This window comes from Dipodomys merriami, unplaced genomic scaffold (assembly GCF_024711535.1).
Source record: "Dipodomys merriami isolate MVZ:Mamm:240054 unplaced genomic scaffold, mDipMer1.0.p SCAF_217, whole genome shotgun sequence".
Classification (NCBI taxonomy): Eukaryota; Metazoa; Chordata; class Mammalia; order Rodentia; family Heteromyidae; genus Dipodomys; species Dipodomys merriami.
This window is the reverse complement of record NW_027203571.1, coordinates 1,921,059-1,929,817: the sequence shown is the minus strand read 5'-3', so window position 1 is coordinate 1,929,817 and position 8,759 is coordinate 1,921,059.

Below are 8,759 nucleotides of genomic sequence, written 5' to 3'. Positions count from 1 at the left end.
GTAATCCTAGCTAAAACCAGAGGATTGTGATTCAAATCCAGCCTGGTCAGGAAAGTCCATGAAACACTTATCTTCAATTAGCCACCAGAAACCCAGAAGTGGTGCTGTAGCTAATGTGGTACAGCATTCAAGTTGAGCTGAAGAGTTGAGAGACAGTGCCCAGGATCAGTGTTCAATCCCCACAATCAAAAAAAAGTGCAAATATGGCTTTAAGTTTCCCCCAAAGGAATGATTAAGTCAACAGTAATCTTCCCAAAGGATTCAGTGCACCTACTTTGCTGAGTTATTTAAGTTATGGCTTCTTTGATGAACATATTCTCTTCTTGAAAAATGGTCAAAGATTAGCTTTATCGTAACTTCATCTAAAATTTTTTGGTTCAAAAGAGAAGTCCAAACAGTTGTTGTCACTTAGCTTTCTTACTGTCTTAGTTCAAAGCCAACCAGGCAGGAGAGTCTGTCATACTCTTATCTGAAATTAAACACCAAAAAACCAGAAATGGAGTTTTGGCTCAAGCAGTTGTGTACTAGCTTTGGGGGCAGGTCAGAAAGAAAGACAACTGTTCAGGGACAGGTTCCAGCCTCTGAGTTCAAGCCCCAGAACTAGCACAAAGTAAACAAACAAGCAAACAACACAATTCCTGGGTATTTCTTTGGGACTCTCCTTAAAGGAGTAGTGGTCCGATAACAGGCTGGTTTTGCTGATCATACTCTCTGGATCCTGTTTTTTGAAATCTTTATTGCTATGGAAAACTCAGGACCAGACTAAAGGAATTGATAACTGACTCCTGCAACAAGAGAATCATCTCAGGAGTGAAACATCCATCCATAAGACATTTCAAAACTTCCATATCTTTGTTTATTTGCAGTAGAACACTTTTAAAACAAATTCATTTCCTTTTGTTATGCTGGCCTTCAAATGGCATATTGTTTCCTTTAGTGATACTCTCAACTACAAGTTTACAGACAAGTTTTATATAAAGAACACACTCAAAATTGTCAGGAAGAAAGTTTCCTTCAAGCCTTGAATTCTTTTCTTGTACAGTAAAAAGAAAGCAAAAGTTAACTTGAACTTTGTCATTCCTCTATGCTCAATTCATCTCCTGAGATCAATTTCCACATCTAGTAACAGTTACTTCCGCTTACTTCCAGTAACAATCTATGGTGCCTCTCCAGAAAAAAAAATGAATGTTTTCTGGCTTCATTGAAATAGCACAAGGACACTTTTGGACATGAGGTAACACGTGTTTCAGAGACAACTTAGTAAGGAGAAAATATGAAATTTAATTTGCTTATGAATACTTTTTTCATGAGTACATTTTGTTCAAAGTTCTTAAGTGCTCTGTAAATTATGGTGAATTTTAAATGGGAGAAGGTTCTCAAATCATTTTTTGTGAGTGTATGTGCTGTGCATTAATTTCCCAAGTGTACACGAGTGAACAGTAAGAGAAACAATAGGAATAATAGGAAAGAGAAGTTCTGTGTTTATTTAAAAGGCTTCAGTAAAATATAGAACACTCTACAAATAAGACAACATTGAAACAGTAAAGCCAAGTCCAGTAGGTAGATTTATGGGAGTGATATAGGGAAAGCATTACTTCTATGTGGAAGATGAAGCCAAATCCTTTCTAAATCATGCTTTATAAACACGTAATTTTGTAAAAAGAAGAATGGAAGAATGATTGTTTCCAATGCAAGTCACGTATGAGAGAATGGACTTAACTGGAAAAAATAAGATTTATACTAGCAATGAATCTGGTGGCTAAGATCACATTTCTTTTTTTTTTTCCTTTTCTTATATTCTTTTTTGTAGTTGTTGGTCATGGTACTTGAAATCTGGGACTGGGCACTGTCCTTCTGCTCAAGGCTAGTGCTCTTCCACTTGAGCCACAGTGCCACTCCCAGTTTTCTGGTAGTTATTGGAGAAAAGAGTCTCCAGGACTTTCCTACCTGGGCTGGCTTTAAACCCCAATCCTCAGATCTCACCACACCCAGCTTAGGACCACATTTCTAACATTGTATACTCAAGGTATGTAATGTATATGTTCATCTATCTTTATATTAATTCTTGAGTTAAAAATCTAGGCTACAGGTTATACTTAACACTCACAAAAGTGTTTGTAGTTTAAAAGTTGATACTCCTGGAAAAATAAAACCTAAAAATTAAAACAGTCTGAGAAGTTCAATTTGCATCCAACCTGGGCAGAACAGGCTTTGAGACACTACCTGAAATTAAACAGCCAAAAGCTGGAATACTAGTCATGAGCAAGATTGCTGAATAAGAGCATGAGGTTTTTGCATACATACATACAAACATACACATACACACAAAGGGACTTATATGTGCACACAAAAATACACAAGTGAAACAACTCTCAGAATATGTAGAAAAGTTAGAAAACAATAGAAAATATGTCCTGAGTAAGACTAGAATCAAGTGATAATTTTTAATATTAGAAAGCCCTCCAGTGAACTTTCCCCCAAAAAGTTGAGAATAATACATAGCTAGGAATCAGTGATAGTAAGGGAGTCAAGCAACATTATTAACAGGATAGGATCCATGGAGGAACGAATCAGGGAACCCTGTAGGTGCATATAAAAATGTTCATATCTTGCGTGAATTGTTAGAACATCTTTGAAAATAGTACATAAAGAGTCTGAGCAGTCAATTTAGTGGATAAGATCTTAGGAGTTCAGAATTACGAGTCTGTTTCTAGAGTAAATAAACAAACTATGGCAGGGCAATGTGATACAAGCCTGGAATTCTAGCACTTCGTCAGGAGATTAGAGAATGGAATTACATTGCGATACCTTCCCTGGAGCAGGTAGAACAACTTTGTCTCAATAAAACAAACCAAACAACAAAAAAGGAATACACAGTTGGAATTTTGGGCTAATTTTCTCATTATGTTTTGAGAAGTCAAGTTTCCTATTGAAATGCAACTTATATATATCCTCATTTGGTTTTAAATGCTCTCTTATTACAGAAAATTCTAGATGCAGAATGGCTCATTATTTCCATCCAAAAATTTACAAAACTTAGTAAGCACCATTCTGTTGGATTCCAAAGAAATGTTGAAGGATTACAAAAGCTTAAGCCAGGAGAAATAGCAAAGTTCATCTAATGTAGTACTTTGTAGACTTTGTTAAATTAGAATTTAGATTTAAAATATGTATTTTTGTTTTGTTTGTAATTTTATATTCTATAGGATACTAAAAAATTCTTTTTAAGTAGAGGGATTAATGGACAAATTCACAAATGATTCTTGCATTCTATTTTCCTAGAATATTCTTTCAAGAGAGTTATAATTAGAACATAGTTAATAGATAATTCCCACAGTTCATGTATACCATGTTAATGTGAATAATCTAGACAGAGTTGCTAAGAAATGGATGATATTAATTTATAAATTTAGAAAAACAACAATTTCCTGTTTCTAGCTCTCTGCTCTCTCTGTTCATTTCTATCTCTCTCTCTCTCTGTTCTATCCTAGCTCTCTCTCTCTCTCTGTTCTTTTCTAGCTCTCTCTGCTCTAGCTCTTTCCTCTCTTTTCAAGCTCTCTCTCATTCTCAGCCACGTGGAGTGCCAACCTTGCCTGGTCCCAGCAGGCCTACTGAATAAACCTACCCCTTACCTGAATACCACGTGCATGCTGGTGCTGTCCTTCCTTGGTTACCTCTTTTTAAAAAACCTAACATAAATGGTGCCGTGACTCGGATAAAGAGCTTAAAGTCAGGATAGCTGGGATTTCTCTCTGGTTTTTTTTCCCTCTTTTTTCTTTTTTTGTTTGCTTTTTCCTTTTTTGCCCTGAGGAATACCGACAGTTCTGACGGCCTTTTGCTAACCAGTCTGTCTGCGGCGGAAACAGCGCATCGATACCATTGCTGGCCTTCACATCCATGTCCACACCACTTCTCTACTCTGGCCCTGGTAACTGAGGCCCAACCATCTGAAGTGCTTTGTTAGCAAAGATGTCTAAATGTTGTCAAAATTTTAGGTTTTGAGATTTGCCTTTTTTGTTTTGTGTTGTGTATTCTACTACTGACTACATGGTTCTAAAATACTGGGCATATCTATGCTAAAATTCTCATCACGTCTAATGAGTTTTGTCATTGCAGAATATTTGTTGGTCAGTTCTTGATAGGAGCAGGTAAGCTCTACTTATTCCACTTGATCTCCTTGTTGCTTTAATTGGAAATAGTAAAGGGCTTTTGTGCCAAAGATTTCAGTTCAAAGCCAGCTCGGGCTGAAAAATCCCTAAGACTCCATCTCCCAGCTAAACTCTGCAAGTGATACTATAACTCAAAGTGGTTCAGTTCTAGCCTTGAGCAGAAGTGCTCAGGGACAGTGCCCAGGCCTTGAGTTCAAACCTCCTTGAACACTGGAAGTGTTATTGTAACTCAACGTGGTAGAACTGCTTGAGCAGAAGTGCTCAGGGACGCTGCCCAGGCATGGAGTTCAAATCTTGAATACCAACTGGGAGAAGCCATCCGAGCAACGAGCACCTAGATTCAGCCAGTCTGGGGAACAAGGAAACATGGAGAGGACTAAGAGGAGATAATATCACATCAGCTACTTTGTGCCTGCCCTTTCAAATTTAACCAGAGCCGGGAGGTCAGTGGAAGTAAGAAGCCTACCCAGCCAATGGTTATACCTGTCTACCTATTAACTGAACAGGAATTTATATTCTTGCCTTTGTCATCTGACTTCTCTACTTAGTCGCCAGATGTCAGAAGTAGCTAGGGACATTTCTACCAACATTTTCAGCCCCAAGTCCTTCCTCTTGCCATTTATTTGCCGTTTAGTATTTTTTTTTCCAGCCGCTCAATGCTCATGAGACTTCTCCAGACTTCACCCAAGGACTCAATCCACCAAGGGACAGCTACTGCTCACTGCCTTATGGGAGGGGACCAAATTCCAGCCTTTTGCCCCTATTGTCGATGCCCCTTGTCAGCAGGAAGTAGCCAGAGAGAATCCTTGCCCTATTTCAAGATTATTAAAAGGCTGGAATGTAAGGTCCACTCCTGGATGGCTAGCAGACTCCACCCTCCTCACAGCAAAGTCTCCACCCAGTACCTGCGTTACCTAGGCAACTGGGACACCTAGAAGAGGTCACATCTGAATTTGATGTGGCCACACCTTTCCCCGCCCATACCCTAGATAAGGCCTACCACAGGCCCAGGTGCTCTCTCTGTTCGTTTCTAGCTCTCTGCTCTCTCTGTTCATTTCTAGCTCTCTCTCTCTCTGTTCTATTCTAGCTCTCTCTCTCTGTTCTTACCTCTCTCTCTCTCTGTTCTTTTCTAGTTCTCTCTGCTCTAGCTCTTTCCTCTCTTTTCCAGCTCTTTCTAATTCCCAGCCACGTGGAGTGCCAACCTTGCCTGGTCCCAGCAGGCCTACTGAATAAACCTACCCCTTACCTGAAAAAAAAAAAAAAAGAAAAACAGCAATTTTTGAGGGTTTGGTTTAAAATGGTATGAAGAGAGTAGTTGTGTGACATCTTCTTTTTTCAACCTCTAAGTAACACAGGAAGCCATTTCCTTATTTACGTGCCTCTGTATACATTGAGAAAAATGCTAGGTTTGGGGTTTGTACTCAACATTGTTTTTGTTTTATTGGTTTGCCTAAAGCTTGAACTCTTGGCCTGGACAGTGTCTCTGAGCATGTTTATGCTCAAGGCTCATGCCCTACCACTTCAACCTCAGTGCCACTTGTGTCTGGCTTTTGTGGAGAAGTATATTGGAGATACGATTCTAAGAAACCTTCCTGCCAGGGTGGGCTTTGAACCATAATTTTCCAATCTTAGCTTCCTGAATATCTATGATAATTAAAAATGTATAAATATAAATAATATTTGCAAGTGAGATGATCTCAAGAATACCAGTGGAGGAAAAATTATGCATCTCAGGTTATTGTGGTATTCTTTCCAGAACACGGAGGGCTTCACATTAGCAGAGGTGTAGTATTTTTCACAATACAGATAAGCTATTCATAATATGAATTAAGAATTTTAGGGTGCCCCTTACAAGTTCGAAACTGTTGGGCTAGGATGACTTCATGGCATAAATGTTGGGATTGATAGTCATAGAAATAACAGATTACTCTGATAAAAAAATTGCTTACTCTTGACGAATTATTACAGATGCTTCATAGTTTTATCCTCTACCAGAATGTGGCTATTTTTCTATTGACTTCTCAATCTGTACACTCCATTGGAAACTGGATCTATTGCAGAATTTTATAACATGCAAAAAAGTACTATTTTGAATCTCTAACGTATGGAATGTTGAGAATTTAAAAATGAGTAATTATGTGTAGTTATTTGTCATATGAATTTTGAAGAAAATATATACTCTGTCCTCTTAACAAATTATTTAATTTTAAAAGTTATGGGTTTCCATAGCATTAAATTGTTTTTCTGTTTTAGAATAAGAAAGTAATAAATTTATTCTTTTTCGAAAAATTTGGCAAGTATATTATGAAAATATTTTCTAGTTGGATAACAATCACGTTGATGACCCTCTGGTAAAAAAGAGGTAATCAATTTGAATTAGATGTCAAATAGAATTGATTTTTAAAATATTGCTACATAAAGAATAATATTTACTGTGCCAATACAGTAAAATTACATTTTACGCAGCTTATTTTTTCAATTTCATTATCAAATTGATGTACAGTGAGGTTACAGTAATTGTAAGGTAGTGAATAAAAAACACTTCAAACTTGTTACCCCTCCTTCATTTTTCTCACAGTTTTCCTTCACCCCTTCACCACTCACAATTTATGAGGTACATTTCCAACATATTGTCTTGTGAGTATTGCTATTGCATTGGTTTTCCCTTTGCCTTTTGTCTCACCATTTTGCTTTTCCTCTTCCCTTCCCTATTTAAGGGAAATGCATACATAATACAAAATCAAATACAGCAGGAATGAACTATAGGGGAAAAACCCAAAGAAAACAAGTCACATAGTTCAACAAAAACAACAACCACAAATAAAAAAACTATGGTTCCATATCTTGGAATTCATTTTGCTTAGCATCAGCTTATATGCCTATATATGCGCAGTACAAAGCTACTGGAAAATAATAGTTGCATGGACACTATATCATGAAAAGAGCATGTTAACTTTTGGATGGTAAAGGTGGAATTAGGATTGGTGAATTCGCGGTTCTGATAAAGGAATTTCAAGAGTTTTAAAGTTATGACAGGTAAATTTGAATTTTTCAAAATTTTTAACAACTTAGCCTATTAAGAAAATTTAAAATTTCCTGGGAGAATAGGCTTTCATGCAAAGAAATCCATGGAGACTTAGTAGAGAGGAAGCAATGTGGGTGAAGATGGCTCTTTTTCACACTAAACAAACCTCAGAAACATTGCTGTAAATCCTGTAGGTTCCCTTGGAATCGTCCTGACCCAGGAACTATATTCTCACTGTGTGAAACAAGGTTGTATTGGAATTTAAATTCAAGTTCTTAAAAAATAAGACATCAAAATTTTTGAATTTACCTTTAATTACCAAACAGTAATTCTCTGAAAAAGATAATTTGAGTCAAAATATTTAGGGAGAAAGTGCCCTCCAAAATGCAAGAAGGTGTTGGGTTTACACATTTCTGTTTGTAACACTTTCCACAATGTCTTTGCATTTGAAGCAGTGAAACAGAAAAAAATCTGATTATATAATTCAAACCAATGATTTCACATTTCTAAGTGGATCACAAAAAATAATATCTTTAATAACATGAGATAGTGAAGACTTCTCTTATTACATAAGCCAAAATGTTTTGGGTTCAGAAAAGAATTGAGCAAATGGAAAAGGTAAGAAAACATAGTTCTTAGAAGCCCTAGCTAAGCGTATTGGCTTTAGCAGTGAAGGGAGTCCAAACATTTTATATAAATTGTATTAATATTTTTTGGAGGGTCCGGTCGTGGGGCCTGAACTCTGGGCCTGGGTCCCTCAGGTCTTCAGGTCAAGGCTAGTGCTCTACCACTTGAGCCACAGCGCCACTTTCGGCTTTTTTTCTTCTTGCTTATGTGGTGCTGAGGAATCAAACCCAGGGTCTCAGGCATTCAAGGCAAGCACTCTACCAAAGAGCCAACTTCCCAGCCCTAAATCGTGTTAATATTTTTAATAACTAAATTGATTTTACAGAGCCTATTTGGCTCACTACAATGCCGAACAGATTGAGTGGAGACATGGAAATACATTCCACATCCAAAAGAGGCAACTTAAAGAGTTTTCAAAGACAAATCATGAAGATGTAACAGTGGTGGAGCCCATATAGTCCTTCAGCTTCACTAAACTTGAAGCCAAGATGCTGTGATTAATTGGAAATCAGGCAAGAGCTAAGAGGAGGACATGGAAGCAGGACATAGAAGAATTGACCTTTTGTAACAGTCACTGTATTTCTAGGTATAGGTGATTTAACTCTACTCTCCTCCATACATCTTGGTGAACAAATGAAAGACCAAGAGAAAAATAATCTATTGAAATAATTTTGCATAGAATAACTTCATTGTTCCTGATATGGTATCTAAGGAGAGTCTTACCATAGAAGATAAAAGTGCAGTATTTTTCAGTTTCCTCTAAGCATTTCTTAGCAAAATATATCTTTTAGGTTAGAATTGACTGAACCAAAAAGTGATGGAGTACTTATGTTTGTGGCACTTTAGACACAAGAAGACTTTCAAGGTAAGAGAAAAAATACAGCCAAATATTTATGATCACAGCTTCTTGGACTGTTTTCTGGAGACAAAGTTTTACA